This window comes from Miscanthus floridulus, chromosome 15, assembly GCF_019320115.1.
Source record: "Miscanthus floridulus cultivar M001 chromosome 15, ASM1932011v1, whole genome shotgun sequence".
Lineage (NCBI taxonomy): Eukaryota > Viridiplantae > Streptophyta > Magnoliopsida > Poales > Poaceae > Miscanthus > Miscanthus floridulus.
Window position 1 is genome coordinate 52,556,625 of NC_089594.1, and position 17,304 is coordinate 52,573,928.

Here is a 17,304-nt window from a genome sequence, read left to right on the forward strand (position 1 = left end):
CGTCGCACAATTAGGGACAACCAAATGCCAGGACGTTCAGGCCCAGCCTACCCTTGGGCTTAGTCTGGCTCCCCGCACATCCTTACTACCATCCAGAGTGCGCACTTTGATAGAGCGGGGCCTGGCCTGAGTTGAGCTACTCAGCTTCATGGTTGGAATGAGTTATCCGGCCAGCTAAGTGATAGGCATGCGTTCAATCTTGTGAGAAGTGCCAACAATGGTATGGTCCTTAATCGGCACAGACGGAATCACATGAGTCAACCTACCATAGACTCCGCCCGGCCTCGATTTACATTACCCCATGGTTCTTTTCCAAGATAGCAAATATAGCCAACTGTGCTTCGGTATCCACCTATATCTCGCAGGTGATAGAAAATCACCTGACTTCTACCGGTCTAAGCATGACTAAGCATATATTCGATCCTGGACCTACACAGGGTTAAAGGTGTATTTCTAGACAAGGAAATTATATGCATCAAGTGGTTCCAATCAACTCTTACAACCTAATGCATCAATAATAAAGGACTCAAGTAGTATTTTGTAAAACACTAGAAGACTTAGAATGCTCTAGGGCTTGCCTAGGATCCGACACAAATCAATTCAGTTAGCATGCACCGTCTTGGTGACATCTATGGTCCTAGCACTTGCTTAGTCCTTCCATCGTCAGGATAGATCCACCAAACCCAATCCTCGAGTTTGGCTCCACATCACATCCTTCATGTGGTTCATCTAGCGTACCTAAATGAGATGCAAGATGCATGTGTATGAATGTGATGAATGGTAACACAAGATGCATCACATAAGCATTCAAGACAAACACAAGATTATGCAAGACATAGACACCAATACCTATTTAACAAACATCACACAACTAACTATAGAGAGCAAGCACATCAAGCATGACACAAGTTTAACAAGGTCACAAGTATCATAACTTGACCATCAACAAGGGCATAAGCCACACATAGCAACACATGGAGTAAACAACCACAACTAGCATATGTCTATTTCTGGACTGGAAATAACAGCTTCATGTTAGGATCATAACTTGAGTTATACAAATCCAATGGCCATGCAACAAGACATTCTGGAAAGCTTATGAAATTTTCTATAATTCATCTTCAATCATCTTAGCATGATTCTCAAGTTAACTAAGTCAAATATACCTATTTATAGAAACTGGTCCACAATTGACAGAGAGCAGCCATTTCTGAAACCCAACTTTAAACAGGCATAACTCACAAACCACAAGGCCAAATACTACCCAATTTTAACAGCAGCTAGATACATGAATTATCTACAACTTTGTTATTAACAAGTTTCCCAGAAAACATCATTATCATGATGTAATCCAAACAGTTCCAAAAACTGTCCTGAAACAACAATTGCAAGAAAATAATTATTAACTCATGTTTCAAACATGCACCTGGGCAAAACCATTGCCACCAACATGTTCCATATATCAAATGAACATCAGAAAATATAGTGTCCACCACCAAATAAATTCTTTCAACACATTTCTTAATTTATCTGAATAATAAGTAGAATTAAAGAACATATAACAAAAGTGCATAGTAAAATCTACAAAAATTACAGTAGCTTCCACATACTATCAATAGACTACTGTACAAATTTCAGGCCATTTCAACACATATAGCAACCTCTAGGGAAGAATACCAAATGCTAATGCAAGAAATCATGTGAGAGCAAGATAAACTAGTAACTCACTAATATAACAACCAATGACCATGAAATTTTTATCACATATCAAACATCACATGAGTAGCATGCCATAAAAATTTCACTTCATTTGGAGTCCTACATCTGTAGTTGTGAAAAAGGACAAATACAACTAGCATTAAAACCCTAACTGCACAAATCCATTTTTACAGCTAAAACTTTAAACTAAAACATGCCATATTATAGATCCGCTGCATATATCTGCTCACAAGGATTCCAAAAGGTCCTCATTTGCCATTTTATGATTTTTGTACTAATTACTACGAATTTTCAAAGTTTCAGCCAATTTATAGGTAAAGAAAAAGGGAAATCCACATAGGACAAACACTTTGCACCGAGGCAACTGGAATTTCTCGAAAACAAGATCACAGCAAACAAGTCCATGTAGGTACTATTCATCTGAGTCATAGACTTCACATCTGGACCCAAGACAAAGCTTCTAATTCATTTTCTTCCCTGCCTTCATCTTCTTCACAATGACGGAGCAGAGGGCGTCGGGCTTCGTCCGATTTCCGGCGGCACGGCAGTCGCCGGTAACGAGCAGCAGGAAGGTGGCAAGACTTGGCCTGCGCGCACACACATAGGGCTTTGGCTCATTCGCAGAGGCCTGTAGTGGCCTGGCCACGCACGACCACGGCGCCGATGGCCAGAAGCCGAGCGGCTCGACGACGAGCAGCATAGGCGATGGAGGGAGTTGGCTAAGGGGCTCGACGTGCACAGTAGGTGAAGGTGAGGGCGCTGAGGCTCTTGGCTCTGGCTGAGAAAGGGTGGAGCAGCAGAATGCGGTGGCGGCAGAGCTTGAGCTCGCCGGCCATGGCGGACAAGGCGCTGGGCGCGAGCGGCAGCGCGAGGGAGGGAGTGAATGAGGAAGTGGGGAGCGCCTCTGGCCTTCCAAAATGCGAGATGGAGCAGCAGCAGGGGCGCAGGGATGCGCATTTGCCATGGTTGGGCGTGGCTTGTGCATGGCCGTGACATCACTGGGCACGCGTCGCCGTTCGGGCAATTTCCCCGAGCACGTGGCGGGCGTCGGTGTGGGCAAGGTGGGCGCCGAATTGGGCCAGATCTGGGCCAATTGAGACCTCGGGCCCAAAACAAAGTTTGAAGCCCGCGAACTGGTCTACATTTTCTATTTAAAGTGTATAGTCATTAGAGTTGTAGATTAGCAGTTAATCAAGTCCAAAGTTGACACTGTCAACGTGTTGACAGCGGTTAAGTAAACGCAAAATTGATCGTCCAACCAAAGTCAAACTGGTGCTATCCTTTTGCATGCTCTTCTTCAAAATATATAGTCTAGCTTTTATTTTTGGCTCCACTACAGTTGCTTAACAAATTTTGGAGAACATGGAATGTCAATGTCAGTTTAGTGACAAAGTAAACTTTTGCTGTTTTGGAAACTGTTTTCAAAGATTCAAATGAACTCCAAATTTGATGAGACTTATTTATCATTTCCAACATGAAAGGTACTTCAACTCATATTGAGGAGTCCAATTGAGCTACCACATGAATTTGGACGATGAAATGTCACAAAGAAGTTAACTCGCTGTGGTCACTTTAGGGTCTTAGAAATATTTCGGGGTCCCAAAACAGCGCTGCATCCAAACTTAAGGCCGCTGTTTGAGGCACTTAGAAGTTGAACCATGACTTGGTCTAAAAATAACATTTGTCGTACACATCCTAATCTTTAACTTTGCTTAAAGGTCAAACCTCATATCTTGAATATAATCTATAGTTCCACCTTGGTCAAAGTAACATCCCAGTAGAGCTCAAACTAGGGTTTTAGCCCGATTGAGGCATTTTCAGGGCAAGCTCTCAACATGAACCCTTCATGGCTTTTTTTGTAGAGTTCAATTAGAGTCCTTTGAGCAAGGTTGCAAGGTTTGGTTGACATCTCATGTTCTCATTCACTTAATAGTACAATCCAAGGAAGAATATGACTTATCATTTCATGTGACTTTTTTATTCCAAACTTCACGAAACTTTTCCATGGATCAATATAGATGGATATTGATGTGAGACACATGAAACAAGTACATCTAGCATTACCCAAGCATACTTTTTAGAAAGGGCAGCATGTAAGCAATGGTGCATGGTCCAGGTTTAAGTTGGAGCTCACTCTTGTAGATTTGATCTTGACACCTTCATCACCACTTAGTATGCCATGTTTGAGCTCAAACCCATTGCTTAACTGGTGACAAACACCTGGGGGTGTTACATGCCGTCTCTCTTGGATAGTGAGAAACTAGACTAGTCCCAGCATCATAGTAATTGGACTATGGAATTTGATGGTTATATTGGACATGGGAATGCTACACTAGCTATGGTTATTATTGTGATGCTACATAATGATATATCACATGTTTGGCACATGTTAGATGCTAATCTAGAGATGAATAGATACAATTAACTTGGAATTGAATTATAAAATGTATAGCTCAACTAGTGGCTTTTTATGCAAAATGTTGTCAAGACAGCTCCACTTATAAAGCCTTGCATGATCCTTGGTGTCATTTTATTTTTGGTTTATGATGGGTAAGTCTAGCTGAGTACATTTGAGTACTCAAGGTTTATCCCACCATGTTGCAGGTGAAGTTCTTGGCCTGCTGAAGATGGTGGCTAACCGCTGGCATACTCGGCATCTCTATATAGTGTTCTTATCTATATGCTTTTGTCAGAGGATGTCACGTATGCTAGCAATGTATTTGGAACTTATATTATTGTAATCATTTGAAAGCTATGTTGTATTCAATAATCGGTTTTGAAACCCAAACTTGTACTATTATTTGTGAACCCATTTGTAATATTATTTCCGCTGCAACTCCATGTATGTGATGTGTATTTACTTAATCATGCGATCTTGGTTCTGATATTGATTTATCGAGGTCCTTCGTAACACTCGGCGGACTACCGGGTTTATATAAGCGAAAGTATATGTGCACCAATGTATTAAACAGGGACAACCATACTTGATCTTGTATAAATTGGGCGCTTCTATCACAGCTGGTATCAGAGCAAGATTAAGCATAATACTATCATGTACATAGTTTTAAGAACAAAGTTTTGATTTTAAAAGCCTATTTGGACTAAAACTTTAGCTACAGGCAAATTTGTCAAAGCTAATTTGCAAAACTATGCTAGCGACAACCTCAAGTTAAGCCCAATTAAGGACTACTAGGTGGCTAAGTAAATTGATACTAACTATGGGGGATTTACTTAATTGCAATTTTTATTTTATCGTTCATACGACATGCTATTGTATGGATGTCATTCGCTTGAATGGTAATGTATGGATCGATATACCTCTATGCCCAGGTAAGTTGGTGAGTGGCATGACCGCAAGATGTGAGTGTGAGGTCAAAGGGGAGAGGTAGTTTTGATACTAAAGAATATATATCTTATATATATATGGAAGTATTTAATTATGGGTTAGCTTTGGTATGGCTATATATGCATATTCTATATGTATGTATAGATGTATTTACATATGGGTAGCTTTGATATATATATATATGGAAGTATTTAGAATGAAACGTAGAGACTAGACTTTTATTTCTGTATATATATAATTATGCGGTTGGGCTAAAATGAAATTCTTCTGTAGGTATGCTAACCACGAATGCATAGATTGTATGTAGCTGACGACTAGCTATATGTCAAGAGAATATGTATTATGCCACCGACATAGAATGTGATTGCCACCTTAGGCTGGCAATTTTGTGAGGATGAATAGGACAGTCATGCATCATGATTGTGCTTGTGCATATATGCTTCCCTCACCTTTGTTCTAATAATAAGTAACTTGTTGCAACTTGTGGTCAAGGTGATGTGCTAGCATCCTTGTATGAAATTAGAGGAATATCCACCCACTCAGTATGTTTTGCATGTTTTATGTGTAGTGGTGTTGCTGTAGATGACTGCTTGTTATGTGCAAGCTTTGTGCTTAGTATTAGTTGCTTTAGATAATTTGATTGAGTTTCTCAAATGTTTGCTTAAGAGCATGATGTGTGAGGGTGCGTTGTACCTAGGTGGTATCACAGTTGTTACTCTTTTGCCCATTGTGAGCATACGAGTGTGAAGAGCCTTATCCTGGAATGGCACTCAAGTTATGTTAATCTCATAGTTGTCTCCAAGTAGATTCCCTTTGCTTAGGAGCTTGAGCCTATATATGTGGTTGCTATCCCTTGAATGTTGTGCTACAAAGACCTATATCCATGCCTTTGCTTGATCGTAAGCCCAAGCTTAGTCCCCTTAAATGTTTGCATATGTTGTAGATGTCCTGCACCCCATTTTTGTGAAGTTCCTTGTTTGATTGACCAACCAAGTTAAGCTTTTGCTAACGCTAACCTTTGACCATGGTTGTTCTTTGCTAGTTGTAGAGACCATACCCAAATCCATGTTGGACCTCCTAGTTACCTCTCCCAAAGGTGAGCTGGTGTAATGTAATCTCTCTCCCAAAGGTGACTCTGCTTGCAAATCATGTAGCTACCTTATCAACTCAATCTTTGATCAGTATATCGGTTTTGGCCTTGAAGTTGCTCAATTCATCTCCAACCTTCCCAAGTCTTTAAATGTTTATCAGTCTTGGTCTCATGTTGCTGCCCAACAAAGACCAAATCCCATGTAAATCTTTTCTATGGAGATCTCTATTGGTGGAAGCTAGATTTGTGTGGAAATTTAAGCAAGAATCGCACTCTTAGTTGTCAGTATTAGTTAATCTATGTTTCTCCTATGCCATGTCTTTACCTTGGACCACCCCTTGTTGACTCCAAACCTTGTGACTATCTTTGCTTGCTCATAGTGCTTGTTCTTACAACCCAATCTATGCCACTTGAAATTTCACTTTGGTTGTGTGATCGGTAATGGTGTTATGAGTAGCAACTAATGGTGCCGTGATGAAACCGAGAGCCTCCTGTGGGTAGCTAACACAAGGCTGTGCTGCTTGGCACGCACTGGTATCGAGGTTTCAAGTCATGATCCATTCAAGAACTACACCAATGTGTTATTTTCACGTGAGCTCTTCCTTGGTTATCTCTCCATATCTAATCGGAAGATCCCTATATCAGACCAAAAGTAGTAGAGCTTCCTTCTAAAGTTGCAAAGAGGATAACCTTTGAAGAATAGGTCACCGACATGAACATTGGTAGATTGCAAGAGGTGGTAGACCAGTGACTCTGCTTGACTATCACTGTAATGACATTGGCCATCTAGTCAACAACTTATGCCACCACTATTGGGTCAAAAGGGCACACAACACTTAATGTTGGACAAGTTATCAGTCGGATAAGGATCGATCGTCACATTGTTCTTATGACCTAGCTATCCAAGTCTTAATCTCTATGTGCAAGATGGTCACACAGTCGAAATCAACCATCTCTAGTGTGACCCTTGTTTGCTGACTTCAATGGCGACCATTTGTTTATGCATCGACCACAATTCTTGTTGTCAAGAGTGAAGATTTGGAACCTTTTTAGTGCTGAGAGATAACTAATTAGTTACTAGTAGGAAGGATAATATCCAGCTAGGTAACGACTCTTTGGTAGCTATGAAGGCAATGTCTCATAGAACAATGACCAACAAGGAGTTGATCAACTAGCCAACGACCTGAGTGGCACTCTATCTTCCAAAGCCACTATGATCAAGTCAATTCCATCTTGAACCATCACATAGATAGTGTAAAATGTTGTATCAGCTAAGTAAAGAACTAGAGAAAGCATGTCCCTAGTTTTGGTCAGCATCATTATGCATCTAGGTGCTGCAAAAAGGATTTGTTCAGGACTCTATTGGATGAAGCCCAGGGGGTAGTCAGAAATGGTTCCTTATCTTTGTAGGACTGTCCCTCCATGTGGAGTATGCATCGTGCCCTACAAAAACAAACCACAAGTCTAGTGCTTGTGCATCGTCGAGTTGGTGTCTAAATCTATGGTTGAGGTTATTTCCTAAGAAGCATGTAAGGAAAAACCCTAGCCTATCCCCTTAGTGAGAAAGCTGCTGCTGCTGTACGAAGAGTTAGAGAGTGCAGAACACGCTCCACAACATGTGAAGCAAAGAAAAAGAAGTGCGGGAAATCCGTCTAGATTTCATGGCACTTAAATGGTTATCCTTAAGCCGATGATTAGAGGCTCAAACATGGTTGGATTATCACAAAACTTGGTGAGCTCATTCCTCGCTTAGGGTACTCTGATGTCTTAAGTTGGTTTGAGGATTGGTTGAGTAAAGCATCGGATTTGAGAGATGTTTTGTCAGTTTGGGTCATTAAAATTTCAGAACAGAGCAGTTTTGGTAGATGATTTGTTTGGACAGTCAAATAGTGTCTGTTTGAGCTGAATTTTGGTCAGTAGTTAAAGGATTCTTGGATCTATATGCCTACCAAAATTTGTGCACAATGAAACAATAGTTTGTGAGATATGAACTGAAAACCAAGGTGTATAGAATATGTAATTTCTCTATTGACTATTATCATCCCTCATACTAGAAGGTTGTGTTTGTAATTGATGCCAAGATTAGCAACCTAGTCAATGTTTTGCTATTAGATAATCCTTTAGATGCCCTAGAGAAGACTCCTTGCACCCCTTTGTGCCTTGCTTTTGCGCTCTGATATCAACAATGGTTGAGCAGTCAAGGTGTTCTACAAGTCAATTTGTGCCTTTGCGAGTCAAAAACAATTTGAAAAGTGTCAAACAATAGGTTTTAGATTATGATTTTGAGTTGTTGATTGACATTAGAAAGGAAGCTTCAATGTTAAACGTAGTTCAACAAGTAAGCTATGTTGGATTGAAATTGTACCGCAAAGGAAAGTTGTACTCAAGCTACTTTGGTAAAGGACTGGTTTTCAAAATTTGTGAATGAATCTTCGACCACTATTGTCCTCCGAGCATCACTATTCTCCTTCTCAGTAACAATCTTTAACATCGGCTCGTCCTTTGGTACTTGCTATGTGTTTTTACCCAAGAGATTGCATCAGATTCAACCTAGATAACTGTTGCCGCTTGGATACGAGGATTCCCTTAACTAATGATCATCGAAACCGCTGAGCCAACAGAGTCAGCTATCACATTCAGCGCTCACTCAATAGACTCAGATAATATAGTGTTGTCATTAGAGAAATAGAACTTCACACCTGGAACATTATGAAGTTTTCCATCAGTTGGCATTTGAGTGATTGGACAGTTATGACCGGCATAGGCATGGACTATTGGATTAGTCAGTTTTTCACCGCCTTAGAAGATGTTTACCCGATCTATGATCTCATCCCTTATAGAAAGTTTTACATGCTATGCCCAATAGAGAGGCAAAGGATGCGAGTAGTTCATTATACCACCCTTCATACACCAAGAACAAGTACTCAGAACAGTGTTGTCCTAGATTCCTCCCAAAGTAACAATGCTTCATGGGGTCAATGAATGAAATTCTATAGACAAAAATTTACTACAAAGAGCAAGTATCAGAAAGTTGTCTTGACCAAATTAGCCTCTCTGATGCTCGAAGCTAGGTAGCCTAATGCTATCGCAGATGTTGGAAAATGGATGACATGCTTCTCTTCCCTTAAAAGTCTTTCGCACCGAATCTTAGGGCAAGATTCTCATAAGGGGGAGGGTTGTAATTGTTTACACCAAAATTTGGAGAAGAGCGTGGGAACTCAGCAGGCTTCCAAGATAGTGCCAATCAAGGAGTCGATTGTGTGAAGACTGATATCTGCCGGATTCGGATGCGACACTGGGATCAATTCTCTTTAAATGACGTCAGCAGATAACGATGATGAGATATTATTGGCATCGAGAAGATACATATCGGACTCTACAAAAGGGGAAAGATTAGAGTCCACATTATCTTAAAATAGAAATGTTTTCTTCGTACCAAAAATTGTACTAAGTTGTACTCAAATAGGATTTGTTTTTAGGCTCCGGGTATAAATATCAAACCCCGGCTATTGTAAAAGACACACAATCAATAAAATACCAATCATTTACTTTTTTTTGCTCTGGCCACCCCTTAGGAGTAGGAGTAGAGTAGATCTTGGTGAGTTCTTCAGCAAGTATGGGTGCATTGATCTGGTCGACCTCCACTGTGACTCTTGTATGAGTTAGTTATCGACTCTTGTCTAGTTCAAGTATGGCTGCATTGATCCAGTCGACCTCCACTTCTTGAACTAGATTAAGGTCAAGTTATCAGCTCTATCTAAGGGTGGCATTCCTTTGGATAGATTCATTAAGTTACCGATATTGCTTATTGCTTCCTTTATTTATTTAATTACAGCAATATCACTTCGCCCGATTAGGATTGATCTAGATCGGCCTTATATCCTTTTTAACCCATTGTTTGTTAATCTAAACTGATCTGATCTGTACTTTAAATGATGAGTTATGTTTTATCGGCTGTTTTACACCAATCTTGATCATGCATAGCGTGCGGTTAAGGCATATTTGATCTTAAGTAGATCTATTGGCTAGCGAAAACTATTCCATGGCCCGTTATCATGGCTTGTGTGATTCTGCCTCACACCCCACTATTAGCACCATGGAGTGGGGATGATTATTTGGTAGATCTATTCCTAAGAGGACATGATCTTAACTGTGCACTATGCCTGAATCGGTTGTTTTAGCTGATATCGAGCGCTTTCACGAACAGTTCGCATCACAAGATCGTTGAAGTAGCGATAGGTTGAAAGATGTGTTAGCCCCATGATCTTATTATTGTATTACAACCTGCATGATTCTACCTCATGCCCCACTAATATTAGTAATAAGTTAGGGTCATCGAGTCTATTGTTGTTTCTACGGCCTGCATGATTCTACCTCATGCCCCACTAGTTATAGCGATAGAAGAGATCTAATATGTTCATTAGATTTATCTCTATTAAATGGTTGAATGATGATGAACTATTTCTTTTATAAAGGAGTTCGGTTACTTGCAGTCATTGGCTTAGCATGAACTAATTATTGTTAATATCTTGTTGCCATTGACCAATATTTCCTTAAAGAATGATATTCATCTTGAACGATAACCGATTCTTCTTACACAACCCCATTAACTTTAACCGATTTATTCTTATGAATATGCTGGAATCAACTATTTAGTCGATCTCCTTTCATATCGGCTCTCAGAGCCACACATTCAGGGCTGTCTGGCAACACCAGGCATATTTCTTCCTTAATTACTAATAAACTTTCTCTCCTTGTCAACTGCAGGGTCAAATTCACTGGCATGTCTTGGGAGGAGTGCGTAGGATCGACCACCCCTATGCTGAAGCTAGACGGATCTCTAGCTCCATCGAGCGGACCCTTCTGGCTTGCTCGTGTGTCCCCGGCATGGGATGAAATTCTGTGTCGACATGCATTTCTGGCACGCCCAGTTGGACCCCACAATTGTCATGGTGGTTCACAACAACAATGGCATCCTTATGATACATTATGAAGATCTACCTGATGGAGATAAAGGTGTCATCACCAAAGCTATGGAAGAGTTTTAGAACAAGTGTTTGTTGTCCTACACCAAAACATGTGACAACACAATTATCGACATAGAATTTTCATCCCATGCCGAAGACACACGCAGCATGTCAGAAGGGTCTGTTCTATGGAGTTGTTGATCTAGCTAGCTTTAGCGTAGGGATGGTCGATCCTACGCACTCCTCCTGAGATGTTCCTATCAATTTGACCCTATAATTAGCAAGGAGAGGAAGCTTATTAGTAATTAAGGGTGAAACTTGCCAGTGTTGCCAAACAGTCCTGAATGTGCGGCTCTAAGAGCTGATATGAAAGGAGATCCACTAAACAGTCGATTCTAGAATGTTCATGAGAATAAATCGGTTAAAGCTCATTAGGTTGTATAAGAAGAATTGGTTATCATTCAAGATAAATGTCGTTATTTAAGCAGATATTAATCAATGGCAATAAGATGTCAATAATGATTGGTTTATGCTAAGCCAATGATTACAAGCAACCAAACCCCTTTTATATAAAGAAACAATTCAAAACCATTTAACCGTTTAATAATGATAAATCTAATGAACGTGTTAGATCTCATCTATCGCTATGACTAGTGGGGCATGAGGCAGAATCATGCAGGCCGTAGAAATAACAATAGACTCAATGACCCTAACTCATTACTAATATCAGTGGGGCATGAGGTAGAATCATGCAGACCATAATACAATAATAAGATCATGGGGCTAACACATCTTTCAACCTATCTTTACTTCAATGGTCTCATGATGCGAACTGCTCGTGAAAGCACTCGATATCAGCTAAAACAACCAATTTGGGCATAACACATAGTTAAAGTCATGCCTTATAAGGAATAGATCTACTGAATAACGATCCCCACTTCACAGTGCTAATAGTGGGTGTGAGGCAGAATCACACAGGCCATGATAACAGGCCATGGAACGGTTTTTGCTAGACAATAAATCTACTCAAGATGCAACATGCTTTAACCGCACGCTATGCATGATCAAGATTGATGTAAAACAACCGATAAAATATAACTCATCATTTAATGTACATATTATCGGGCAATTTCCCCGAGCACGTGGCGGGCGTCGGTGTGGGCAAGGTGGGCGCCGAATTGGGCCAGATCTGGGCCAATTGAGACCTCGGGCCCAAAACAAAGTTTGAAGCCCGCGAACTGGTCTACATTTTCTATTTAAAGTGTATAGTCATTAGAGTTGTAGATTAGCAGTTAATCAAGTCCAAAGTTGACACTGTCAACGTGTTGACAGCGGTTAAGTAAACGCAAAATTGATCAGTCCAACCAAAGTCAAACTGGTGCTATCCTTTTGCATGCTCTTCTTCAAAATATATAGTCTAGCTTTTATTTTTGGCTCCACTACAGTTGCTTAACAAATTTTGGAGAACATGGAATGTCAATGTCAGTTTAGTGACAAAGTAAACTTTTGCTGTTTTGGAAACTGTTTTCAAAGATTCAAATGAACTCCAAATTTGATGAGACTTATTTATCATTTCCAACATGAAAGGTACTTCAACTCATATTGAGGAGTCCAATTGAGCTACCACATGAATTTGGACGATGAAATGTCACAAAGAAGTTAACTCGCTGTGGTCACTTTAGGGTCTTAGAAATATTTCGGGGTCCCAAAACAGCGCTGCATCCAAACTTAAGGCCGCTGTTTGAGGCACTTAGAAGTTGAACCATGACTTGGTCTAAAAATAACATTTGTCGTACACATCCTAATCTTTAACTTTGCTTAAAGGTCAAACCTCATATCTTGAATATAATCTGTAGTTCCACCTTGGTCAAAGTAACATCCCAGTAGAGCTCAAACTAGGGTTTTAGCCCGATTGAGGCATTTTCAGGGCAAGCTCTCAACATGAACCCTTCATGGCTTTTTTTGTAGAGTTCAATTAGAGTCCTTTGAGCAAGGTTGCAAGGTTTGGTTGACATCTCATGTTCTCATTCACTTAATAGTACAATCCAAGGAAGAATATGACTTATCATTTCATGTGACTTTTTTATTCCAAACTTCACTGAAACTTTTCCATGGATCAATATAGATGGATATTGATGTGAGACACATGAAACAAGTACATCTAGCATTACCCAAGCATACTTTTTAGAAAGGGCAGCATGTAAGCAATGGTGCATGGTCCAGGTTTAAGTTGGAGCTCACTCTTGTAGATTTGATCTTGACACCTTCATCACCACTTAGTATGCCATGTTTGAGCTCAAACCCATTGCTTAACTGGTGACAAACACCTGGGGGTGTTACACTGCCGTCTCTCTTGGATAGTGAGAAACTAGACTAGTCCCAGCATCATAGTAATTGGACTATGGAATTTGATGGTTATATTGGACATGGGAATGCTACACTAGCTATGGTTATTATTGTGATGCTACATAATGATATATCACATGTTTGGCACATGTTAGATGCTAATCTAGAGATGAATAGATACAATTAACTTGGAATTGAATTATAAAATGTATAGCTCAACTAGTGGCTTTTTATGCAAAATGTTGTCAAGACAGCTCCACTTATAAAGCCTTGCATGATCCTTGGTGTCATTTTATTTTTGGTTTATGATGGGTAAGTCTAGCTGAGTACATTTGAGTACTCAAGGTTTATCCCACCATGTTGCAGGTGAAGTTCTTGGCCTGCTGAAGATGGTGGCTAACCGCTGGCATACTCGGCATCTCTATATAGTGTTCTTATCTATATGCTTTTGTCAGAGGATGTCACGTATGCTAGCAATGTATTTGGAACTTATATTATTGTAATCATTTGAAAGCTATGTTGTATTCAATAATCGGTTTTGAAACCCAAACTTGTACTATTATTTGTGAACCCATTTGTAATATTATTTCCGCTGCAACTCCATGTATGTGATGTGTATTTACTTAATCATGCGATCTTGGTTCTGATATTGATTTATCGAGGTCCTTCGTAACACTCGGCGGACTACCAGGGTTTATATAAGCGAAAGTATATGTGCACCAATGTATTAAACAGGGACAACCATACTTGATCTTGTATAAATTGGGCGCTTCTATCACAGCTAGGTATCAGAGCAAGATTAAGCATAATACTATCATGTACATAGTTTTAAGAACAAAGTTTTGACTTTAAAAGCCTATTTGGACTAAAACTTTAGCTACAGGCAAATTTGTCAAAGCTAATTTGCAAAACTATGCTAGCGACAACCTCAAGTTAAGCCCAATTAAGGACTACTAGGTGGCTAAGTAAATTGATACTAACTATGGGGGATTTACTTAATTGCAATTTTTATTTTATCGTTCATACGACATGCTATTGTATGGATGTCATTCGCTTGAATGGTAATGTATGGATCGATATACCTCTATGCCCAGGTAAGTTGGTGAGTGGCATGACCGCAAGATGTGAGTGTGAGGTCAAAGGGGAGAGGTAGTTTTGATACTAAAGAATATATATCTTATATATATATGGAAGTATTTAATTATGGGTTAGCTTTGGTATGGCTATATATGCATATTCTATATGTATGTATAGATGTATTTACATATGGGTAGCTTTGATATATATATATATGGAAGTATTTAGAATGAAACGTAGAGACTAGACTTTTATTTCTGTATATATATAATTATGCGGTTGGGCTAAAATGAAATTCTTCTGTAGGTATGCTAACCACGAATGCATAGATTGTATGTAGCTGACGACTAGCTATATGTCAAGAGAATATGTATTATGCCACCGACATAGAATGTGATTGCCACCTTAGGCTGGCAATTTTGTGAGGATGAATAGGACAGTCATGCATCATGATTGTGCTTGTGCATATATATGCTTCCCTCACCTTTGTTCTAATAATAAGTAACTTGTTGCAACTTGTGGTCAAGGTGATGTGCTAGCATCCTTGTATGAAATTAGAGGAATATCCACCCACTCAGTATGTTTTGCATGTTTTATGTGTAGTGGTGTTGCTGTAGATGACTGCTTGTTATGTGCGAGCTTTGTGCTTAGTATTAGTTGCTTTAGATAATTTGATTGAGTTTCTCAAATGTTTGCTTAAGAGCATGATGTGTGATGGGTGCGTTGTACCTAGGTGGTATCACAGTTGTTACTCTTTTGCCCATTGTGAGCATACGAGTGTGAAGAGCCTTATCCTAGGAATGGCACTCAAGTTATGTTAATCTCATAGTTGTCTCCAAGTAGATTCCCTTTGCTTAGGAGCTTGAGCCTATATATGTGGTTGCTATCCCTTGAATGTTGTGCTACAAAGACCTATATCCATGCCTTTGCTTGATCCGTAAGCCCAAGCTTAGTCCCCTTAAATGTTTGCATATGTTGTAGATGTCCTGCACCCCATTTTTGTGAAGTTCCTTGTTTGATTGACCAACCAAGTTAAGCTTTTGCTAACGCTAACCTTTGACCATGGTTGTTCTTTGCTAGTTGTAGAGACCATACCCAAATCCATGTTGGACCTCCTAGTTACCTCTCCCAAAGGATGAGCTGGTGTAATGTAATCTCTCTCCCAAAGGTGACTCTGCTTGCAAATCATGTAGCTACCTTATCAACTCAATCTTTGATCAGTATATCGGTTTTGGCCTTGAAGTTGCTCAATTCATCTCCAACCTTCCCAAGTCTTTAAATGTTTATCAGTCTTGGTCTCATGTTGCTGCCCAACAAAGACCAAATCCCATGTAAATCTTTTCTATGGAGATCTCTATTGGTGGAAGCTAGATTTGTGTGGAAATTTAAGCAAGAATCGCACTCTTAGTTGTCAGTATTAGTTAATCTATGTTTCTCCTATGCCATGTCTTTACCTTGGACCACCCCTTGTTGACTCCAAACCTTGTGACTATCTTTGCTTGCTCATAGTGCTTGTTCTTACAACCCAATCTATGCCACTTGAAATTTCACTTTGGTTGTGTGATCGGTAATGGTGTTATGAGTAGCAACTAATGGTGCCGTGATGAAACCGAGAGCCTCCTGTGGGTAGCTAACACAAGGCTTGTGCTGCTTGGCACGCACTGGTATCGAGGTTTCAAGTCATGATCCATTCAAGAACTACACCAATGTGTTATTTTCACGTGAGCTCTTCCTTGGTTATCTCTCCATATCTAATCGGAAGATCCCTATATTAGACCAAAAGTAGTAGAGCTTCCTTCTAAAGTTGCAAAGAGGATAACCTTTGAAGAATAGGTCACCGACATGAACATTGGTAGATTGCAAGAGGTGGTAGACCAGTGACTCTACTTGACTATCACTGTAATGACATTGGCCATCTAGTCAACAACTTATGCCACCACTATTGGGTCAAAAGGGCACACAACACTTAATGTTGGACAAGTTATCAGTCGGATAAGGATCGATCGTCACATTGTTCTTATGACCTAGCTATCCAAGTCTTAATCTCTATGTGCAAGATGGTCACACAGTCGAAATCAACCATCTCTAGTGTGACCCTTGTTTGCTGACTTCAATGGCGACCATTTGTTTATGCATCGACCACAATTCTTGTTGTCAAGAGTGAAGATTTGGAACCTTTTTAGTGCTGAGAGATAACTAATTAGTTACTAGTAGGAAGGGAAGGATAATATCCAGCTAGGTAACGACTCTTTGGTAGCTATGAAGGCAATGTCTCATAGAACAATGACCAACAAGGAGTTGATCAACTAGCCAACGACCTGAGTGGCACTCTATCTTCCAAAGCCACTATGATCAAGTCAATTCCATCTTGAACCATCACATAGATAGTGTAAAATGTTGTATCAGCTAAGTAAAGAACTAGAGAAAGCATGTCCCTAGTTTTGGTCAGCATCATTATGCATCTAGGTGCTGCAAAAAGGATTTGTTCAGGACTCTATTGGATGAAGCCCAGGGGGTAGTCAGAAATGGTTCCTTATCTTTGTAGGACTGTCCCTCCATGTGGAGTATGCATCGTGCCCTACAAAAACAAACCACAAGTCTAGTGCTTGTGCATCGTCGAGTTGGTGTCTAAATCTACGGTTGAGGTTATTTCCTAAGAAGCATGTAAGGAAAAACCCTAGCCTATCCCCTTAGTGAGAAAGCTGCTGCTGCTGTACGAAGAGTTAGAGAGTGCAGAACACGCTCCACAACATGTGAAG